The sequence below is a fragment of the Girardinichthys multiradiatus genome, chromosome 1 (assembly GCF_021462225.1).
Source record: "Girardinichthys multiradiatus isolate DD_20200921_A chromosome 1, DD_fGirMul_XY1, whole genome shotgun sequence".
Lineage (NCBI taxonomy): Eukaryota > Metazoa > Chordata > Actinopteri > Cyprinodontiformes > Goodeidae > Girardinichthys > Girardinichthys multiradiatus.
The window spans coordinates 45,282,194-45,304,207 of NC_061794.1; positions in this window are offsets into that span (position 1 = coordinate 45,282,194).

Sequence of the window (22,014 nt, forward strand, 5' to 3'; positions counted from 1 at the left end):
TCTTCACAGCTGATCTCGGCCACCAACTTTTCAGTCAAGCTCCTCGGTTCCAACCTCACGGCTTCTTGGATTGCTCTTTTGAGCTTATCCAGGTCGTTCTGGTTTGATGCAGTCCATGTCCAGTTTTTCTTTGTCATTTTTTCTTCTCCTTCTCACTTTTTTAGGCAGGCATATAATGGCTTAGCATATCTTTGATAATTAGGGACATGATCTCTCACATAATTGCAGAGTCCCAAAATCTTTTGTAGATCATTTTCAGATTCAGGTGGCTTGATTTGTGCCAGCTTTTCTCGATATCCTTCTGAGAGTCCCAAATCTGTTGTCACTTGGAACCCTAGGTAGTTCACCTGAAACTGTCCAAACTGGCATTTCTTGAGATTCAGCTTCAAACCTGCTGCTGTGATTCTGTCCACCACTGTTTGTAGTCTCTCTAGGTGCTCCTCTTCGGTGTTGTCTGCGATGAACACATCATCTATGTACACTGTTGCTCCTAGGTCACCCAAAACTTCCATCACGGCTGACTGGAACACATTAGGGGAGTTCTTGTACCCTTGAGGTAACCTTTGCCACACATAACTCTTGCCTTTGTGTGTAAATGCCGTCTTGCCTTGTGATTGCTTTGCAAGTCTGAGGGAGAAAAATCCATTTTCTAAGTCAATGCAGGATTTATAGTTCTTTACTCTTAGCGTCTTCAATGCTCCTTGGGGATTGATTAGGCTGGCTCGGTTTGCTATGGTTCTTCGATTGAGGGCCTTGAAGTTGATTACTGGCCTCCAACCTCCTCCTGGTGAATCTGGTTTCTTTACTGCTTGAATGGGACTGTTAGTGATGGGATTTAGCTATTTGATGATTCCTAGAGCACTCAATTCTTTTACTATTTTATCCATTTCTTCAACAGCACCCAGGTTCAGGGGGTACTGTCGAACAGGTGGATGCACTCCCCCTTCTATGAGGTGTACATACTTCGGTCCCAGGTCTCCACAGTTGTTCTTGAACCGGGCCACATTAGCTGAGGTGATGATCTTCCGCAACTTCTCTTTCCCAGCCGGGGAGAATTTGCTTTCTTTCAGCTTCTGGTCAGTTACTTCTGGCACGTACTGCTTTGTCCCACTTTTGAGCCCCGGTTCCACTCTGAGTCAATCCTACTTTTACTAACCTTGACCGTAGCTGGCTCAGCCTGTGAGATAGAGAGTGGCGCTCTCCAAATGGTTTGTTGAGTTCTTTCAAGTCTGCAATGGTGATGAGGTTGTATGGAACCTTCACCCAAATAATTCCTTGCCAAGTTTCATACGGCATCTCTTCTACGGTCCCGTTGGCAAATTGGACCGTAAGGTATCCTGTCGTCTTTAGGCCTCTGCGAGTCATGGATACCTCAGCCCCGGTGTCCACTAGATAGGGTTCTTCTCCCACTTCTGTGTAGATTTCGTCCCCCTTCCAGTAGGCATTTTCCAGGGTGACTCGCGGCCGTGTCATCATTACTTGGCAGGCCCCCCGGTCCCTGATCTGCGGGACTCGAAGATGGCCTTATTTTCTTCAGAGGACAGTTTGTTGTACTCTCCTCTAGGGAGAAAGGTGTTTTTCTTTTGTGGGCTTTGCGATGCTGGTGGTCCATAAAATCTTCTTTGTGGTTCTTCTCTTCTCTGAAGCGGTGGTCTGTTAGGAGGTTTGGCTGGAGCTTTCACACTGGCCTTAGTTGGTGGTTTGGCCCCTTGTCCTGTCTCTTTCTTTCTTCTTTCTTCATAAAACTGCTGCTCTAGATCATAAGAAATTACTGCTTGATCCATCTGTGGAACTGTTGTACCCTGCATCGGCATTTTGGCAAAATCAATCTCTCCTCTCCTCCCTTGGGTTACTTCTCGGAGGGCCTTCACATATCTAGCTGGTGAGATTGTTTGCTTAAGCACATGCCACACCGGTGCAAGGCGCTGACCTCCATCCATGCGCAGTCTAGCTCTTCTGATCTGGGAGTCTTCATCATCCATGTCTTCCAACACCAACCTCCTATAATGGCTTTGAGCTGTTCCTTGCTTGTCTAAGGGATGGGCTGTTACATGGCTCAGCCACAACTTTTTAGCTTCATCACTTTCAGTAGCATTGGTAATCATCGGCCACACATCTTTGATGTAATCTTCATTACTTTCTTCTGATCTTTTCTCTCTAACCAAGGTCTTGATCTTTTTGTACTCACAAAAAACATCAGCTTCAGGGCTGAATGCCGTGTGTTTTTCAGACATCTTCCCTGTGGGCTTGCTTGTGGAGCGTGGTGCTGACGGCAGTGGAGGTTCTTCTTCTACTTCCTCGGCTGACAGCTCATCAACTTGTCGCTCGATCTCTTGTGCATACTTGTATGCGGATTTCTTTAGTCTTCTTTACATCACATCATGCACAACTCCAACATAAGCAGATCTGAACTTGCTGGTCAGGTGCTGATAATTTGCTAGGGTGTGGTATGATGGCATCATTAGGATGTTGGCCCATTCTCCAACTGTTGCTTTTACCCTGAGTTCAACTTTGTCTTCCAGGCGGTCAGCCCATACAGCCGGGATGTGATAGTCTCTCTGTCCAGCTTCTGGTATGTACGCTCGACAGCCATCATTTGCTTGAACTGGCCCCCATGTCAGGTCTCTGGCCATTTTTTCTGAGACCCGGTAGATGTCAAACACTTCCACTGCTTTATTTTCCCCTTTTCTCTGTCCTACTTTGAGTGGCTTGTGAGGGGTTGCCGGGTGCACTGGGATTGAAAACAGGCTTTCACTGTCATCACTCTCTGCCCCAGAGGTCTCCTGTTCTGATGGCTCTTCTTCTTCCGAGCCACTGATTTCACTGTCTTCTCTTTCTGGGTTCAAGGGCTCCATTTTAAATGGACTCAGGATCTCCTCTTGGGCTGGACTTTGTCTTATCTTCTTTGTTTTTAAATATTTTGTTGGAACCGGCTCTGTTTCATCTAGATCTTCCAGGCTGCAACTAGCTAGGCTACGTTCCACAGCCAGCACGGAGGTTGAAGGGGCAGCTGCGTCTCTCTTTGCAGATCTTGGTCTTTTCTCCAGGCGGGACACTTGGTTGGTCTCACTCTTACGCAGGTAGCGTTTCTCATCAGGATGTGGTTTGATTTCACTCCCTTGTTTGATTCTTGATATCTCTAATTGAGGAGGATCTTTCGGCTTCTTCTCATCCATCCTTTCTACTAACGCCAGCTCTCTCTTCCTCCGACTCTCATGCTGGCTAAGGGAAGTGACGATGACTATTTCGGTCAGTGAGGCATCTGTCAGCAGATTCTTGACTACATGGTGTGCTGTTGCAACGGGGGGGGAGAGAGAGAGAATGTCAAGGTGGTTTCTGGGCTTTGTTAACCAGGCTGGTGGCAGATGGGAAAAAACTGTTCTTGTGGCGTGAGGTTTTGGTCCGGATGGACCGCAGCCTCCTGCCAGAGGGGAGAGTGTCAAAGAGTCTGTGACCGGGGTGGAAGGGATCAGCCAGAATCTTCCCTGCCCGCTTCAGGGTCCTGGAGGTGTACAGTTCCTGGAGCGACAGTAGACTGCAGCCAATCACCTTCTCAGCAGACTGAATGACACGCTGCAGCCTGCCCTTATCCTTGGCTGTAGCAGCGGCGTACCAGATGGTGATGGAGGAGGTGAGGATAGACTCGATGATGGCTGTGTAGAAGTGCACCATCATAGTCTTTGGCAGGTTGAATTTCTTCAGCTGCCGCAGGAAGGACATCCTCTGCTGGGCTTTCTTGATGAGGGAGCTGATGTTTGGCTCCCACTTGAGATCCTGGGAGATGATGGTTCCCAGAAAGCGGAAAGATTCCACAGTGTCAATTGTGGAGTCACAGAGGGTGATGGGGGCAGGTGGAGCTGGGTTCTGCCTGACGTCCACAACCATCTCCACTGTCTTTAGAGCGTTGAGCTCAAGGTTGTTCTGGCTGCACCAGTCCAACAGATGGTCCACCTTCCATCTGTACGCAGACTCGTCACCATCAGAGATTAGTCCGATCAGGGTGGTGTCGTCTGCAAACTTCAGAAGCTTGACAGACTGGTGACTGGAGGTGCAGCTGTTGGTGTACAGGGAGAAGAGCAGAGGAGAGAGAACACAGCCTTGGGGGGAACCGGTGCTGATGGTCAGGGAGTCAGAGACGTGCTTCCCCAGCCTCACGCGCTGCTTCCTGTCAGACAGGAAGTCAGTGATCCACCTACAGGTGGAGTCGGGCACACTCAGCTGGGAGAGCTTCTCCTGGAGCAGAGCTGGGACGATGGTGTTGAAGGCAGAGCTGAAATCCACAAACAGGATCCTGGCATAGGTTCCTGTGGAGTCCAGGTGCCGGAGGATGAAGTGAAGGGATTGTTGACTGCATCATCTATAGACCTGTTGGCTCTGTAGGCAAATTGCAGGGGGTCCAGGAGGGGGTCGGTGATGTCTTTTAGGTGTGAGAGCACAAGGCGCTCAAAGGACTTCATCACCACAGAGGTCAGGGCGACGGGTCTGAAGTCATTAAGCCTTGTGGTCCTTGGCTTCTTGGGAACAGGGACAATGGTGGAGGACTTGAAGCACGCTGGCACATGACATGTCTCCAGTGAGGTGTTAAAAATGTCTGTGAAGACTGGAGACAGCTGATCAGCGCAGTGCTTCAGGCTGGCTGGTGAGACAGAATCCGGTCCAGCAGCTTTCCGGGGGTTCTGTCTCCTGAAGTGTTTGTTGACGTCCCTCTCCTGGATGGAAAGAGCCGTCCCGGTGTGAGTAGGGGGCTGGTGGGGGGGAACTTCAGGGTGGGGGTTGGAGGTGCCAAGGCCCCTCTTGAGGTGGGGGTGGTGGATTGTGGCTGCAGCTGTTGGGGGTTGTCGTGGGGGATGGTTGCAGGACTGTCCCTTTGTCTTTCAAAGCGGCAGTAGAACTTGTTCAGGTCGTTGGCGAGGCGTCGGTCGTTGATGGAGTGGGGGGCTTTCGGCTTGTAGTTGGTGATTTGCTTGAGCCCTTTCCAGACAGACGCAGAGTCGTTGGCTGAGAACTGGTTTTGGAGCTTCTCAGAGTACAGTCGTTTGGCCTCTTTCGCTGCCTTGCCAAACTGTGTATATGTCTTTGTCCCCACTCCTGAAGGCCTCTTTCTTATCCAGTCTTAACCTTCTGAGTTTGGCTGTGAACCAGGGTTTGTCGTTGTTGTAACTCACCCTGGTGCATGATAGTACACAGCTGTCCTCACAGAAGCTGATGTAGGAAGTCACAGCCTCTGTGTACTCGTCCAGACTGTTGGTAGTAGTCCTGAACACGCCTGGAGATTCTCCACAGCCTCACTGCTCCACTTCCTTGACGTCCTCACAACAGGTTTGCAGAGCTTAAGTTTCTGCCTGTATGCAGGAATCAGGTGGACCATGATGTGGTCAGATTGGCCCAGTGCAGCACGTGGGACGGCGTGATAAGCGTCTCTGATGGTGGTGTAACACTGATCCAGAATGTTGTCTTCTCTGGTCGGACATTTAAGAAACTGTCTATATTTGGGGAGTTCGTGGGTGAGATTACCTTTGTTAAAGTCATCAACGACGATAACTAAGGAGTCCGGGTTGGTCCGCTCCACACTCAGTATCTGGTCGGCGAGCATGCGCTGTGCGACCTGCACGTTAGCTTGCGGCGGGATGTAAACACCGACTAGGATGAACGAAGCAAACTCACGGGGGGAATAGAAAGGCTTACAGTTTATGATGAAGGCTTCCAGGTCTGGAGAGCAGTGCTGCTGAATCACTGTCACATCGTTGCACCAACCACTGTTGAGGTAGAAACAGATTCCTCCACCTTTCGCTTTATGGAAGCAAATCATTACCATATTTCACATGAAAAAGCATTTTCAGAAATGCTTTTTCATTTTAAGAATGTGGCTGCATTGTTTGACTCATAAATGAAATTAGTAATCAATCATCCTATTTGCATTTGCATTTTCTTCTTCAAGACTGCTCATTCCTTCACTAAATTAAAATGAAGAAGAAAAAGACATTTGTGATTTATTTTTTAAAATACATCCCAGCAAATAGATACCAGAATTCAATTTGAAATGTAAAATTTGAAAATGAAAAAGCATTTCCAGAAATGCTTTTTCATTTTAAGAATGTGGCTGCGTTATTTGACCCATAAATGAAATTAGTAATCAGTCATCCTATTTGCATTTGCATTTTCTTCTTCATGACTACACATTTTATGCCATAATCAAAAAGAAAACAAAGCAGACATTGCTTTTTCGTTTTCATAGTCTGCCCGCAAAGTACTGCCCAGAACTCGAAAACGAAAAAGCATTCCAAGTTGCGGGCGCAGAAGAGTGACGTCAGCAGCCGCTCTTCCTCAGCTCCCTGCTGACCGAGCTACCCATCTTGTTCGGTAGGGGGCGCTGTGCACGTCTGCAGTGCATTACATTGCAAACGTGCCGAGAAATTGATTGAATTGCAGCAGGGCCGAGCTCAATTTGTGGCAGTGGCAGGCAGAACTGGTAGTTCCAGTGGCAGGCTGTGGCATCCTTGTGACATCCTCATGGCCTGGGACATCCAGTGTGTTTTTAAGCATTTATTTATTTATATCGTGCTCTATAATAAACCGGCTGTTTGTGCAATAAATCGTCATCCTTTCAACACGTCACACATACACATAGTGCTATTTATTTTCCATGTCAAGTAAATACAATCACCTTATGTCATGGGTCTAAAGCTGTTTATTAAATAATAATCAATAATGAAATTATTATGTAAAGGTAACAGGCTATAACAATAATGACAACCCATTTGCCGATAATCAGCATCAGCTTCCACAAAAACAGCAGCAACCGCATTGGCAAGCTTTTACGGCCGGTCTGGCACCTTCTGGCATCCTCGCGGAATCCCGTGCCACCGTGCGGCAAGCTGTGGCAGTTCCGGTGGCAGCTTCGGTGGCAGGTTGTGGCAGGTCTGCCACAGCCTGCCACCGGAACTACCAGTTCTGCCTGCCACTGCCACAAATTTAGCTCGGCCCTGCTGCAATTCAATCAATTTCTCGGCACGTTTGCAATGTAATGCACTGCAGACGTGCACCGCGCCTCCCACCGAACAAGATGGGTAGCTCGGTCAGCAGGGAGCTGAGGAAGAGCGGCTGCTGACGTCACTCTTCTGCGCCCGCAGCTCGGAATGCTTTTTCGTTTTCGAGTTCTGGGCAGTATTTTGCGGGCAGACCACGAAAAAGCAATGTCTGCTTTGTTTTCTTTTTGATTATGGCATAAAATGTGTAGTCATGAAGAAGAAAATGCAAATGCAAATAGGATGATTGATTACTAATTTTATTTATGGGTCAAACAATGCAGCCACATTCTTAAAATGAAAAAGCATTTCTGAAAATGCTTTTTCATTTGAAATATGGTAACGAATTGCTTCCATATCGCTTTGCCGGAGAGTTCCGTGTCTCTGTCCGCTCTGTAGAGCTGGAATCCTGCCAGCTGCAGCGCAGAGTCCGGTATTAATCCACACAGCCACGTCTCCGTGAAGCACAAAACTGCCGATGAATAAAAGTCCCTGTTTTTCCCCAACAGCAGTTGTAGTTCCTCAATTTTGTTGGGAAGTGAGCGCACGTTAGAGAGAAATATTCCAGGTAACGGTGCTCGTAGTCCACGCTGGCAAAGACGTACCAGCACCCCAGCCCGTTTCCCTCTCTTCCAGCGTTTCACCGCGTGAGCAAAGGTGAGCGCACCTTTGACCAGAATGTCCAAAAATTCCAGAGCAGTAGGCAGAAAAGTGGGAAATAACTCCTCTGGTGTAGTAGCCCTGATGTTCATGAGTTCTTCTCTGGTGAGAGAGCTCCGGGTACCATCACAGAAGACTGTTTTAAAGCAAAAAACAAAACAAAACAATGCGCACCAACACGCCGAGGCGACCATCTTCAGCGCCATCTTAAAGGTGGAGGCCGTGGTTAATGGCAGCATTCAGTCCTTCTTCCAGGGCTACCCACATTTTCTCTCTGTACTCTTTCAAGTCTTCACCCTTTTTGTAAGCGGCAATGGGAGAGTGGATTACAGCATAATAGACGAGGTCGGGCCCACTAGTCAGATGCACTTTGGTTGCTTTGTTCTGGCTCACTTGTTTCCTCAACTCTCGAACCTCTTGTTTGTAATCTTCCCCTGCCTGGGCTCTTAACCTCTTTCTGAATTTGGTATTATGGATCTTGAAGTTATCATTTGTGAAAACTAAGTCCGTCTCCCTCTATGCCCCAGGGGTCTCCGATAACTTGGTAGAGTCGAGTCCCATTCTGCAGGGAAATTCATCTTGCATCTGTGGGCCTCGGCTCTAGGACTTTCCTCATCATGACTCTGTCTGACTTCTGACTAACCTTTCTTGGCTCTTTTCCTTCAAGATCCATCTTTCTTGTCATTTTGGATTGGTTACTGGCACTGTTTTCTTTGGCTTCTTGTTCATACTGGAAGGTAAGGTCTCTTACTTTACTTTGTGTGGGGTCATGTTCCCTGTGGCTTGAGGTGTTGGCCATACGTTGGAGGCTTCCCTTATGGCGCTCGAGGGCAGCTGATAAGTAGGCTCTCTGCCTGGCAGTCTCTTGCAGTTCTTGTCTGGCCAGAGCAATCTGTTGAAGTATGTCATCCTTCGGCTTTGTGATGAATGGGGTAATAGTTGGTCCTTGGCTAGGTTCAGCTTTTCTTTGGTCTTGCTCTTGGTCTGACTCGATGCCCTCTTCTTCACTCTCTGTTTCTTCAGTTAAATCATAAGTTGGTATCGCTAAGTGAGCTCTGTGGTCTTTTCTTGGATCCGGTCCACTAGACTAACTACACTCCTCAAGCAAACTCACTACGTCGCCGTCTTGGATGGCTCGAAGCTTTTCTTTGAACTGGCTCATCCTTCTGATCTCCGGTTCATACTCTTTTAACCTTGCCGTGGCTCTGGTGTTGGGGCTTGTGAGGTACCCATTTAGTCCAGACTCACTAGAGACCATCTTTACGATCGGGTCATATTTCTCGGATGGACTGTACAGTGACATCAGTTTCCCCAGTCCCCATAGTTCAATGAACCCTGTCCACCATCGTAACCATCGACCAATTTCATCCTTCCTCTGGACTGCCTTGGGGCATGGTACCATGACAAGTCTATATCCATATTTTATCTCTGAACAATAAAATACGTTATCTCTTTGGAGGTGATCTGTTAGCTCACTCTCTAGTGCTTCTTTCGATTGCTCTTTGTTGAAACTGAAGAACATTTTCTTTACCGATGGAACCCACGTTGAACATCCGTCCCCACCTAACAGCACCTCGGTAGGTATGCGGTGTAAAACTAACTGTGTTGATGTCGGTTATTCTGCTGACGGGAGTGGTCCTTCAGCTCCCCGCTCCGTCCATTCCTGCGTTTCACTCTCTTCGTCCATCGCTATGTCTTTGTCGTCTCGAGTTGTCCGTCTCCAAAGCCTCTCGAGGATCCTTCGAGTAGGGATGGATTAAGACTATTTGGCTACTAGATTTACTGTCTGGGTTTGGTCATTCTACCCTCAATAAAGCCCTATCCTCACCTGCACGTTTATGCAGTTACTGCGAGGGTTGTGACTGATGGCCTTATCAGTCACAGACAACCTTACCCCCTTTCAGGATGTCGGTCCAGGGTGCTCAGGCAGACACGTCTCTCTGCTGAGCATCCTTCTTCTGGGGCCCCTTTATCTCTGTCAGGGTCCCTGTTCAGGCGCCACCTTTCGTTGTCCGATGAGCTAACCCCTCCCTCCTACTTCCCCATGTCTAAAGGGATTGCTCAATCCAGCTCTCCATCCAACGGGTCCGGACTTCCCTAAACCTGAAAGATCTTACTAAGCAGGTTTACTGAAAGTTCTGTTTAAGCTGGTGCCGGGAAATGACTCGCCTAGCCTCTGACAGCCTTCATCCAAAAGTCTCTCCCTTCTTCAACTGGAGGTCCGAGTAGCCTATTGCAGTCATCCACACCTTCGACAGTCACTTTTGTTCACGGCTGCTCATTCCCTAATTTACAACTGGCTCTTGGTTTATGGGCTAGGTTAATTTTAGTGGCTCTGCATGAGCCCCAAGGGCGCTGTTTTAACAAACTTAACTAAGGCAACCTATAAAAACCTCCTAAAATATTTTAGAACCAGGCAACAAGACTTTTTACCACCAATGAAAAACCAACAATACGGTGACTCAAATAATTGAATGTCCACGATTGAACTAGAATTTTTTATGCTTTCTTTAATTAGTAATGCTTTTGCAGGGGTCAGTAACAGCTTAAATTCGGCAACACAAAATAATTTCAATAATAGAAATGAATCAATCAACTAAACCTGTCTTTCCCTGATGCTGAAACTATTGGGTTTGAAGAGGCTTTGAAGACGGAGGCATAGAACCAGAAGAATAGAACCAGGTTGCAGAGGTGGAGCAGAAACCAAAGCCCACTAAGATGAACTGGGACAAAGACAACATGAGAAAAAACCAATCAAAACACTAAAACCATATTTATCCTATAAACTAGCATGACAGTGTCTCTAAAGAAAGATATGAACATTAGTAAGATTAACCAGTTATAGAAGCTATGATCTCAGACCGCAATAAATGCTGTAAAGGGATACAATATAATCTTTCATGTAATCATTGAAAGTGGCCTGACCTTTTCAGGTTTGTAGGTAAGAAACCACTATTTTAAATGAATGTTAAAAAGCTCTTGCAGGGTCATTGAATAATCCTTCCTCCTGTCTTAGATCGAGGGTTTTAGATGTAAGCTATTATAGTTGCTGACTGGCTACATGCAGTGAAATAGGTTTAAGTCTGCTAAAATGCTTTGTTCTGTTTTCATTGAGTCAGTTTAGCCAATATTTGTATATTTATCCACACATAAAGCACTTCAGATACATAAAATACGCCATGGTCTTTTATATTGTACATGCTGTATGATGAAGGATCAAGCAAGCAATCTGTGCAGTATTAACTTAGCTGTCATTTAGCCATGAAACCTCCAGTTAAATTTAGATCACCCTTAATTCAAGCAAAGGCTCTACAGAGGGTTTTTCCACCAGACCAGTTAAAGTGCTAAACTGAGGTTGCTTAGAACCAGTTGGTGTTTTAGTGACTAGCAGTCAACATTTTAGTTTTATCTTGGCACCTGTCACGGAGTGACATTTTTGGACTCTGTGGCTTTGTGTTTGTTTACCTTTTGCTTAGATGTTTCTATTTCAGTTTTTGTATCATGTTTTCTTTTCTCCCTCTTCTGCCTCCTAGTGTTTTCTTCTTAAGTTCTTTTATGGTTGGTTTCTTATTACTTGGTATGGTTTATTATTATTATTGTAATTATTATAGTTCTTGGTCTTCCCTGGATTCTCTAATTTATTTCTCTTTAGTATCTTTGTGTTTAATTGTGTTTCATTATTTGTTCCTTTGCTCTCTTCTTGTTTACTAGTTTATTTTCTGTTTCCTTTCCAGTTAATTCAGTCAGTGTGGTTAGGTTTGTTTACTTTTGTATTCAGGTTTTCTTTATGGGTTCTTTGTTTGTTCTTAGGTTCTTATTGTTGTTCCTATGTTCCCTCTAGTTTATCTGTTTAATTTAGTCATGATTATTCTAGTTTTCTTATTCCCCATTTGATTATTTATCTTTGTCTATAGGTTTGCTTGGTCTGTGTTTCTGTTTATTGTTTATTAGTTACTTTGCCCATCCTCAGTCTTTGTATTTGTTTCACCTGTTCCTTCTGCTTCCCTGCCTCCTTGTCACACCTGTTCCCTGTTCCGTTGATTATCTGCCTTTGTTATCTCACAGTATATAAGTTGGTTTTGTGTCTTTGTTCAGTGCTGGTTCCTTGTGTTCGTCACACCTTGTTCTCGTCCATGATTATGCTTTGTTTTTTGCCACGCCTTGCCTTGGGAAACCTGCAGTGATTTTGCTACGTTTTTTTGACCTTGTAAATAAATCTTTGAATTACAAAGATGATCCTGCCGAGCTCTTGTCTGCACTTTGGTCCGATCCAAAGCCCCATCATGACACCACCGGCTTTTTACTGGGTTGAAGAACAAAATCCATCTTGGCTAAGGTTAGAGACTGACTGAGATTAATGGACCATTTAAAATGTTGAGAGTGCAATGCTTAAATCTGTGTTAGATTTTGCTTCATCTGGTTTAATTTAAAAAAAAAAACAACAACAACAAAGAACTTGATCATTAATAAGAAGTCAGATTAAAACCATATTTTTTTCACTACTTGTTATTGGACTATATTAGAACTGCTACTTTCAGCTGAACTGGAAACACCATTTGTTATAAAGCTCATAAACACTGCCAGGATATTTAATACTACGAGGTGGTGTTCACAGTTCTGGCTTGAAACGTTGTGTGAAACTCACACTGTCTAATAGGTGAGTAGAGGTGGTAAACAGATTTTCTGTACACCTGATGATGTCATAATGCGGTATTTTTGTGTGATGGACCAAAGCAGACAAGCACGGAGGAAGCACACAGGGATCAAAAAAACTCCTTTTAATTTTCAGAGTCCGCTTACATGCAGCCGAGATGCAGGTGTATAAGAAAATCCAGAATAATAAGGCAATCTCAAAATAGAACCCAACTGTATCCGAAGCTGGGCGAGAATCCAAAAAGAGATATCAAAACTGTCATAGAAAAGACACGACCAAAAGACATGGACGACACCGCGAGGAACAAAGGACAAAGGTGGACATGAAATAATAGGGCAGGTAATCAGAGGAACAGGGAACAGGTGAGACAAGGAGGCAGGGAAGCAGAGTGAGCAGGTGAAACAGATACTAACGAGGACAAGGAGGAGCTTGATGAAGAACAAACTGTAAACACACCCAGGAAATCAGAACACATGGGAGAGAACAGAGACAGAAGGACAGGGCAGGAAAATAACTTCATAACCAAAAATAGGAGAAACAGATCTAAACAGATAATCACCAAAACTGTTATGATTCTGGCACGTCTGCTCTACCCTGTCTCCCTGGCTGCAATCAGCAGATTAGATGCACCTGGTGGCTGCTGCAGTGTAGTGCAATCTGTGGAATGCCAAGCACCTGTGTCTTCCCTGATATATACAGGTCCTTCTCAAAATATTAGCATATTGTGATAAAGTTCATTATTTTCCATAATGTAATGATGAAAATTTAACATTCATGTATTTTAGATTCATTGCACACTAACTGAAATATTTCAGGTCTTTTATTGTCTTAATACGGATGATTTTGGCATACAGCTCATGAAAACCCAAAATTCCTATCTCACAAAATTAGCATATTTCATCCGACCAATAAAAGAAAAGTGTTTTTAATACAAAAAACATCAACCTTCAAATAATCATGTACAGTTATGCACTCAATACTTGGTCGGGAATCCGTTTGCAGAAATGACTGCTTCAATGCGGCGTGGCATGGAGGCAATCAGCCTGTGGCACTGCTGAGGTCTTATGGAGGCCCAGGATGCTTCGATAGCGGCCTTTAGCTCATCCAGAGTGTTGGGTCTTGAGTCTCTCAACGTTCTCTTCACAATATCCCACAGATTCTCTATGGGGTTCAGGTCAGGAGAGTTGGCAGGCCAATTGAGCACAGTGATACCATGGTCAGTAAACCATTTACCAGTGGTTTTGGCACTGTGAGCAGGTGCCAGGTCGTGCTGAAAAATGAAATCTTCATCTCCATAAAGCTGTTCAGCAGATTGAAGCATGAAGTGCTCCAAAATCTCCTGATAGCTAGCTGCATTGACCCTGTCCTTGATAAAACACAGTGGACCAACACCAGCAGCTGACACGGCACCCCACACCATCACTGACTGTGGGTACTTGAAACTGGACTTCTGGCATTTTGGCATTTCCTTCTCCCCGGTCTTCCTCCAGACTCTGGCACCTTGATTTCCGAATGACATGCAGAATTTGCTTTCATCCAAAAAAAGTACTTTGGACCACTGAGCAGCAGTCCAGTGCTGCTTCTCTGTAGCCCAGGTCAGGCGCTTCTGCCGCTGTTTCTGGTTCAAAAGTGGCTTGACCTGGGGAATGCGGCACCTGTAGCCCATTTCCTGCACACGCCTGTGCACGGTGGCTCTGGATGTTTCCACTCCAGACTCAGTCCACTGCTTCCGCAGGTCCCCCAAGGTCTGGAATCGGCCCTTCTCCACAATCTTCCTCAGGGTCCGGTCACCTCTTCTCGTTGTGTAGCGTTTTCTGCCACACTTTTTCCTTCCCACAGACTTCCCACTGAGGTGCCTTGATACAGCACTCTGGGAACAGCCTATTCGTTCAGAAATGTCTTTCTGTGTCTTACCCTCTTGCTTGAGGGTGTCAATAGTGGCCTTCTGGACAGCAGTCAGGTCGGCAGTCTTACCCATGATTGGGGTTTTGAGTGATGAATCAGGCTGGGAGTTTTAAAGGCCTCAGGAATCTTTTGCAGGTGTTTAGAGTTAACTCGTTGATTCAGATGATTAGGTTCATAGCTCGTTTAGAGACCCTTTTAATGATATGCTAATTTTGTGAGAAAGAAATTTTGGGTTTTCATGAGCTGTATGCCACAATCATCCGTATTAAGACAATAAAAATACCTGAAATATTTCAGTTAGTGTGCAATGAATCTAAAATATATGAATGTTACATTTTCATCATGACATTATGGAAAATAATGAACTTTATCACAATATGCTAATATTTTGAGAAGGACCTGTACTGACTCTGACAAGCAGACAGTGCCAGATTTTTGAAAGCCATCGTGTGAGTAGATATCCAGCGTTCCTTCCTGTCTAATCATTGTTCTTGACCTTGCCTTGTTTTTTGGATTTATGCCCCTGCCTGCTCCCTGTCGGACTATTTGGATTTTGGTTGTCGACCTTGTTTCCTGCATCTGGTTTATACCTCTGCCTGCCCCTTGCCTGATGCCTCTTGTCCCGATCGTTGACCCTGTTTCTGTCCTTGGATTATTGACCCAGCCTAGCCCTCGGATTATTCAGCCTGGAGTCACTTCTTACCTGTGCTGTGGAGATCACCGCCTGCCACCCACTGAGGTTTCCCCTCTGGGTTTCAAGTTCCACTCAAGACAAAAGCAGGTTAGTGGCTTTTCTGATCCCTGCAAAATCTGGACAGACTACAAGTCACTAATCCCTCTTTCTGCCTCAGTGATTCCTGGAAGCTGTGAGGAGTGTTACCTGTGTGACGTTTTCCTGTGGCTGAATAAACCTTTTAAACTTTCAGTACTGTGTCTGGCTGAATCTTGGGTCTGCCTTTTTCTGATTCATAGCAAAAACCATAAATGCAGAGCAAAGCAGAACCTAGAAAATAAAACACCAGAAACGGGAACTCAAAGACTAAAAATATTTGATTAAAACATAAACAAATTCTGAACCAAAAACACACTGTGACAGATGATGTTTTAAACTCTTAGTGAAATATATATATTTATTGATATAATGACATTTGCCAGCACTGTGGCTGTGAAAAAAACAAAACGAAATCTTTTTTGTGTCCATATTTTTATAGATCCACAGACCCATGCCTCCCACCAGCCCATATTTCACACTTTGTTTGAAAACCTCTGTTAAAGATGTACTGCAAATGTTAACTATCTTTATATTTAAGAACATATGTTACCCACGTTCTTTTAACGTACAATGTTGTGGTCATAAGGATGTTGTCTCTGTATTCACACTCAGTGGTGAACAACACTACTTACAAGCTGATTGCATAAAGACACTTAATCATGTAGCTAAAATCAGTCTCCTTCAAAACAAAAATCTCTCCACAACAGTATTTACGTAAATCGTAGCAGACATAGCACAGATAGGTAGGCGTAATTTGTCTGATCAACTATTATTGATTCATATACGCTGCCGTGTGCTGCACCCATAAGTAATTCCATAAATGAAGCAAATATCATTTTATGATATTTTATGAAAAATTTAAGATAGGTCAATCATATGGTACAAATTAGAAATTTTGTTGTGCACTGCATGTTGACTTCAGAAGGTCTGAAAGTCTGGAGTTGTTTGTGTTAATTCAGTACAAAAGATCTATGATGTCTTTTAAACCCATATATATCGTAGCTTTTTCAGAAAACATTTGTGTTGAGGCAGATTGCGACGCTGGTCTCTTGACACTGAAACAGAGACGGACAAAGCTCTGCTGTTTAGATTCCAGAAACATAATGATCTGAAAACTATGTGCTTCACATTGAAGGGCAGCAAGCCAGATGTCTGCAGCTAACAAGGACTTCATGATTGATTTTTGAGATACGTTTTTTCAGTTGTTTTCCTAATGATCTGTGATGTAAACATATAGAGCCGTAAATATGGCCAAACCATGGAGTTATGCTGCTGAAAGTATTCACCACAGGCTCGTGAAACTTTTCTTAGTAACATCACAAAAGAGAAGAATGGTAATTGTTGAGTAAAAAAAGCACTGCAATTAGAAAACATTAATATCAGCAAATATTTATATTCAGGTTGGGAAGATCGGATCAGAACCCCCAATTGTTTGTTTGGCTTTTTTGTTTGATTTCTGGAAAATCCAGCCAGACCAGGCTGATTAAAATGTCTGTCTTTTTTGACCAGGGTAACATTTTCATGCAAATAAACAGCAAACATCAGGAACACAACTATAGAATTTAAATATAACTATAAATATAATGTAATATTATGAAGTGCCGGTAAAGCTGTTGTAGTGACTTGATGAATTCTGTGGTATCTCTCTGTATTTTCCCTCCTTTTCTCTTCAGTCCAGTTAATTTATCAGATCTAAATGTCTCTCATTTTTTAACACGGCGATCCAGTCCAGAGCCTTATCTATATTTTACTACATCTGTCTTTTGTCCCAGAGCATTAATCCACTTCATGAAGAATATGCCATAACTATCCTTCACGTGACAGCTTTTCTTCCATGTGTTTAATCTTTCTGTCGGCTTTCATCCCTTTGAACGTGTCCTCCTTCTGTCAAACTGTTGCACCAGACTCTTTCTTCTGTAAGCTTCTGTTAAACTGTGGGAAGGCTCTACTATCTACATCTTTTTCCTCTTCTCCTATGTCTCCACACAAACACCTTTTTTCAGACCCATATCTTTTCTGCTTTCAGTTTCAACAGTTACTGCTTTGAATTTTACTTTTGTGTCCATGGTGACACAAGAAAGTCAGATCGGACTAATTTCCCATTCACTGTGTTTCCGCCTCCGCCTCCTCCTCCTCCTCCTCCGGCATCTTATTTTCGCTTTATTGGTTTCAACAGGTTTTTTCAGCAGAACAAAATCAGCAGCAACTTCCATGTCTGCCTGCTGTGCTTGTCTAAAACGCTTAGCATTGTTGCAACACGCTGATGTAGCTTCAGTGATTGGCCTTCATCTGCAGGTAAACACAGGTCCTGGAATCCCGTCACTCAAGTCAGAAACTCCAGTTTCTTTGAACATGTAAATACAGCTCAAGCATTAATCTGAGAAAAGATTTAGTAGCAGTATTACATCATGACTGTAGTTGTGAATGCTTAAAACCGGCTCACAGCTAATTCAATTCAATTCAGTTTTATTTATATTGCATCAATTCACAACACATGTCGTCTCAAGGCTTTTCACAAAGGGTTTGAATGGTGCGGGGTTATTGGGGAGGTTAGATTAAACTACTGAGTGTTAGAGTTTCACCATTTTAGAATGGGCTATGTGCAGGGGTACTAAGTAAAATAATAAACTGATAAAGTTTGTCCATGTAGAGCCCACAAGTGGCCATTGTTATAATAAAAACCACAAGGATTGGGATACCTCTCTCTGTCAGACTGATTATAACCATTGGAAAAGAGAGGGGGTCACACAGGTAGCAGAAATGGAGGGTGTGTTTGGACTTCAACCATAACTGAGCCGGTTTAGGCTAAACCTGACTCCCCCTTACTCCATACAACAGGGAGGGAGGAAGGCAGAGGTAAAAATAATAATGATGTGAATAGAATAGTGGTTTGAAAAGGCTCTTAAGATGCTACATGCAGTAAATAACTGTTCATGATAGTAGTTGTAACACTTTACATGTTTATTAAATGGATGTTTTTGGCATTAGTAAAAAATAACACAAATAATCTAATGTTGGAAGACTGTAGGACAAGCCTTACCCAGTCAGTAACAAGTATGTATTATTACGAGCATACAGTCATTGGAAAAAAATGAGGACACCCCATTAAATATTAATTCTTCCTGTTCATATATCGAGGTCAAATTCTTTTAGTAAATTATTTTTCTCTGGAAAAGAAACAAATTTAATTACAGGCAAGTACCCAAAATCTACCTTGTTTTACTCTACAAGAATGTGTATTCTAACTTAGGAAAAACTTAGGACACCCTCTAATTGCTATTGATACCAGTTTGGCTGAAATAACTTTAGTGAGATGCTTCTTGTAGCCATCTATCTCTGAAATTGGTCTGAGGAAAGTTTACTTCACTTCTCACTTTCAACTATTAACTATTACTAGTAAGATATTTAAGGGGTTTCTTGCTTGTACGGCCCAGTTCAAGCCCAGTTCAATCCTCAGCCAGTCTATGAGATCATGATCTGGGCTTTGAACCAGCCCAGGACATTGCATTTCTTTTTTTATTTCTTTTTTTTTTTGCAGCACTACTGGCCTTTGTTTTTTCTCAATTATTTGACAGTAAGCTAAGAGGAAAATGGTGGAGAGAGGGGGAAGACATGCAGCAAAGGTCACCTGGGCCCGGTGTCAAACTCGCAACAGCTGCGTAGAGGACTGAAGCCTCTGAAAATGGTTGTGCACTTTGTCCTTGCGCCATCACCATGCCCAAGGCTTTTTGTTTCTTAACTCTCAGTCAGTCTTTGGTGGATTAACTGAGAGTTTTGGATAATAGTCATGTTGCAGGGTCCAGTTCTACTTCAGCTCTCATTTTTTCTCTTATTCTGTGTGGATTATTTGATGGTGAGCTGGCTAGGTACTGCTGCATCGCTTAAGCTTGACACTTCCTCCTCAATATTTCACAGTTGATATGAGGTTCGTTTTCTTTAATGTTGTATTTAGTTCATGCCAAACATGTCCTCTATTTGGTTTTTAAAATTACTCAATTTCAGACCTATCTTTCCAAAGTACTTAAATCCAGAGTCAGTGTGAACTTGCTTGGATGGCCAGACCTGGGCATGAGTTGCTCTGAATTTCCTCCACTTGTTGCACAGTGGGTCTTAAAGCATCACAATTTCAACCTTCTATATGTGCCATACATTTAGTTAAATAATGTATACTTTAACTTTTACAACAAAGGTTTTGCTAAACAATGCAGGTTTTTAGTTTTAAGTAACATGTAAAGATGCTCCATATTCTCACCAAAATGATTATTGTTAAATTTTAAATACTTTATTTAGCCAAACGACTTTTTATAAATTTATATTTTAATTATAAAATGAATAAAACAACATCCTGAGGTAAACTTGAGTAAAACAGATGTTGTGCTCGACTGGAATGGATTCAAGTGAAATAAAATGTTTAATCAATATTAAATACATTTTCTGTGTATATTTATATCTGTGTCCTGAGATGGGTTTGGCACAATGTTAATATGTTGAACCAAGCCTTTGTTTGAACTTCAAATCTACATTTTGCACAGCACAGTCAGAATTTTAAAACCATCTAGTTCAAAGGTCAGCAACCGTTATAATTCATAATCCTATATTTGCTCTTGCTCTGACAAAAACAAATGTCAAGAGCTGTAAAACCTACATTGGCCTTTAAAAAATATAACTTCTTTAAAAAAAAATCCACAACAGTTGTAACATAAATGAGCCTAGAAAGTGACACCACCTGGCAATATGATAAAATAACCAGTTTACAGAGTGATTTTACAGAAACAATGTATATGCTAGCAGCTGACTGATCACAAGCTGGCACTCAGGACTCATGCAGACTTAAAATGTAATTTCTGATGTGCTAAGAGCAGTGCTCCCTGTTATCAGGCTGTTAAAAAATGTGTCTTCCCAAGAGGTAAAAGAATAACCAGAATTTCATTCTCTATTTTTCCATTTCTATGGTAACTTACATCAGCCAAATGGTATAAAGGGTTTCACACTGACTTACTTGTCTTTGATGTACTTTATGCTAATCAGTGCACTGTTAAGGCCATTTCAATTTGTTGCGATGCAGAACTTTTAATAGTTTATTTGTACTTTTCCTTTTTTCTTTAGTCCCTTGATAACAGGCAAAGCTTTGGATTGAACCAAAATTAACTCTTGTAAGTGACCACTCTACTACTCATCTTCAGTCACTTACCAAAATTGGAATCTGAATGCAAAATGATAACCACTAACAATCCACTACCATTCAATTACTGTATTTTCCTGGACCATGGTAACTTTCTTATATTTTGTTTTTAAAAGTCAAGGAATGACACTAGCAAATAAAAGAAAATCCACATGCTACCCTAATCACTAAGTAAAAACAATAGATGAATTATTCTAGAAACGTTGCTTCCATGGCCTATTTTTATTTCAATGCATTGTCAGCCTAGCAAAATTGTCAACAGTAAATGTTGACTCTGGTTAATTTTGACCTTTCGCCGTTTCAAAAGGAGACAGTAGAGGTGATTTCTTTATGCCTACTGAAAGTCTTTATTTAGGGGTGCTGGCTGGCTGGCTGGCTGGCTACAAAATAGCACACAATTATAAGGTGGAAGCAAATTGATACATGATTTTCAAAAATGTTTGTATAGAAAAATCTGAATAATTTGCCGAGTGAATGGTGAAAAACACTAACATTGTACATCACCCTGACTTCAGAATCCCCACAGTGAAACATGAAGGGGGCAGCATCATACTTTGTGGAGCCATCTCTTCAGCAAGGACAGGGAAGCTAGTCAGATTTGATAAAAACAAAATGGATTTGCCTAGAGGAGGTCTCTGGCAGAGCTGCTCACAAACTGTTGGAAGTGCAGCAGAGAGTGAGGCATGATTAAAATCATCGGATATTACCACAAACACATTGGGGTCCTGTGTCTGTAGCTTAGTAACAACTGAACTGAGCATATGATCCTGCAGCCATGTCTCATACATAATACTGCATTCCCGATACTTTGGTTCATCCAAATTGTCATCAACATTACAAAACAAATGTGTAGCCTTAGACTCGGTGGTCTGTTAGCAGTCAACCTGTGAAGCACCGCAAACAAAATAAAACAATGACATAAACAACTTTTAAATAGTTTTATCCTGAATTTATTTTCTTTGCCCATGCACAGTCTCTGACTGTTCTGATGAATAGTGGGGTCCACTCTTGACTGGAGTGGGCAATTGCCCGGTACTGATGTGTTCACTCAGTGCATGGAGCTGCAGTTTCAATGCTGTCTTCTTCAGGCAATCAGGAAAAATGCTTCATCAGTGTAATCAGACACACTGTCACTTCTTGACGCATCTATTCTCAGATTCTTCCTGCAGGAGCTCAAACAGCCAGGTCTAATTTTCAGCCGGGATATGGTCACAGGATACACTGACAACAGACCGTACCTTACTTCGGGTCCAAAATTTTATTCAGCCAGCTAGATCACATGCTTGTCCTCCCCAGCACAGCCTGTGGAGAGCTGTGGGCAGAGAAAGAAATGCTTCTGCGCCCTGACTTTTGTAGTTCTTTGACATCACTGGGATTCCAGCTGTGACTCATCCTCTCTAGGAGCTGTCAGCTGTAGAATATAAACTATCTATGTGTGTAACTGGAATGTGCAGATATAGGGGAGTCAAGCTTAGGGAGTGAAGCATAGAGAGTCCAAGGTCATAAATTGGTGAATGACAAGGGATTACCGGATGGGGGTGAAGAAGCGAGGGGAGGATGAGTTTGCTAGAAGAGAATAACCAGAAGCACTACTTATTTGGGCCTAAGGAACTGTTATGCTATATACATGAGTGACATGATATACAGGTCCTTCTCAAAAAATTAGCATATTGTGATAAAGTTCATTATTTTCCATAATGTCATGATGAAAATTTAACATTCATATATTTTAGATTCATTGCACACTAACTGAAATATTTCAGGTCTTTTATTGTCTTAATATGGATGATTTTGGCATACAGCTCATGAAAACCCA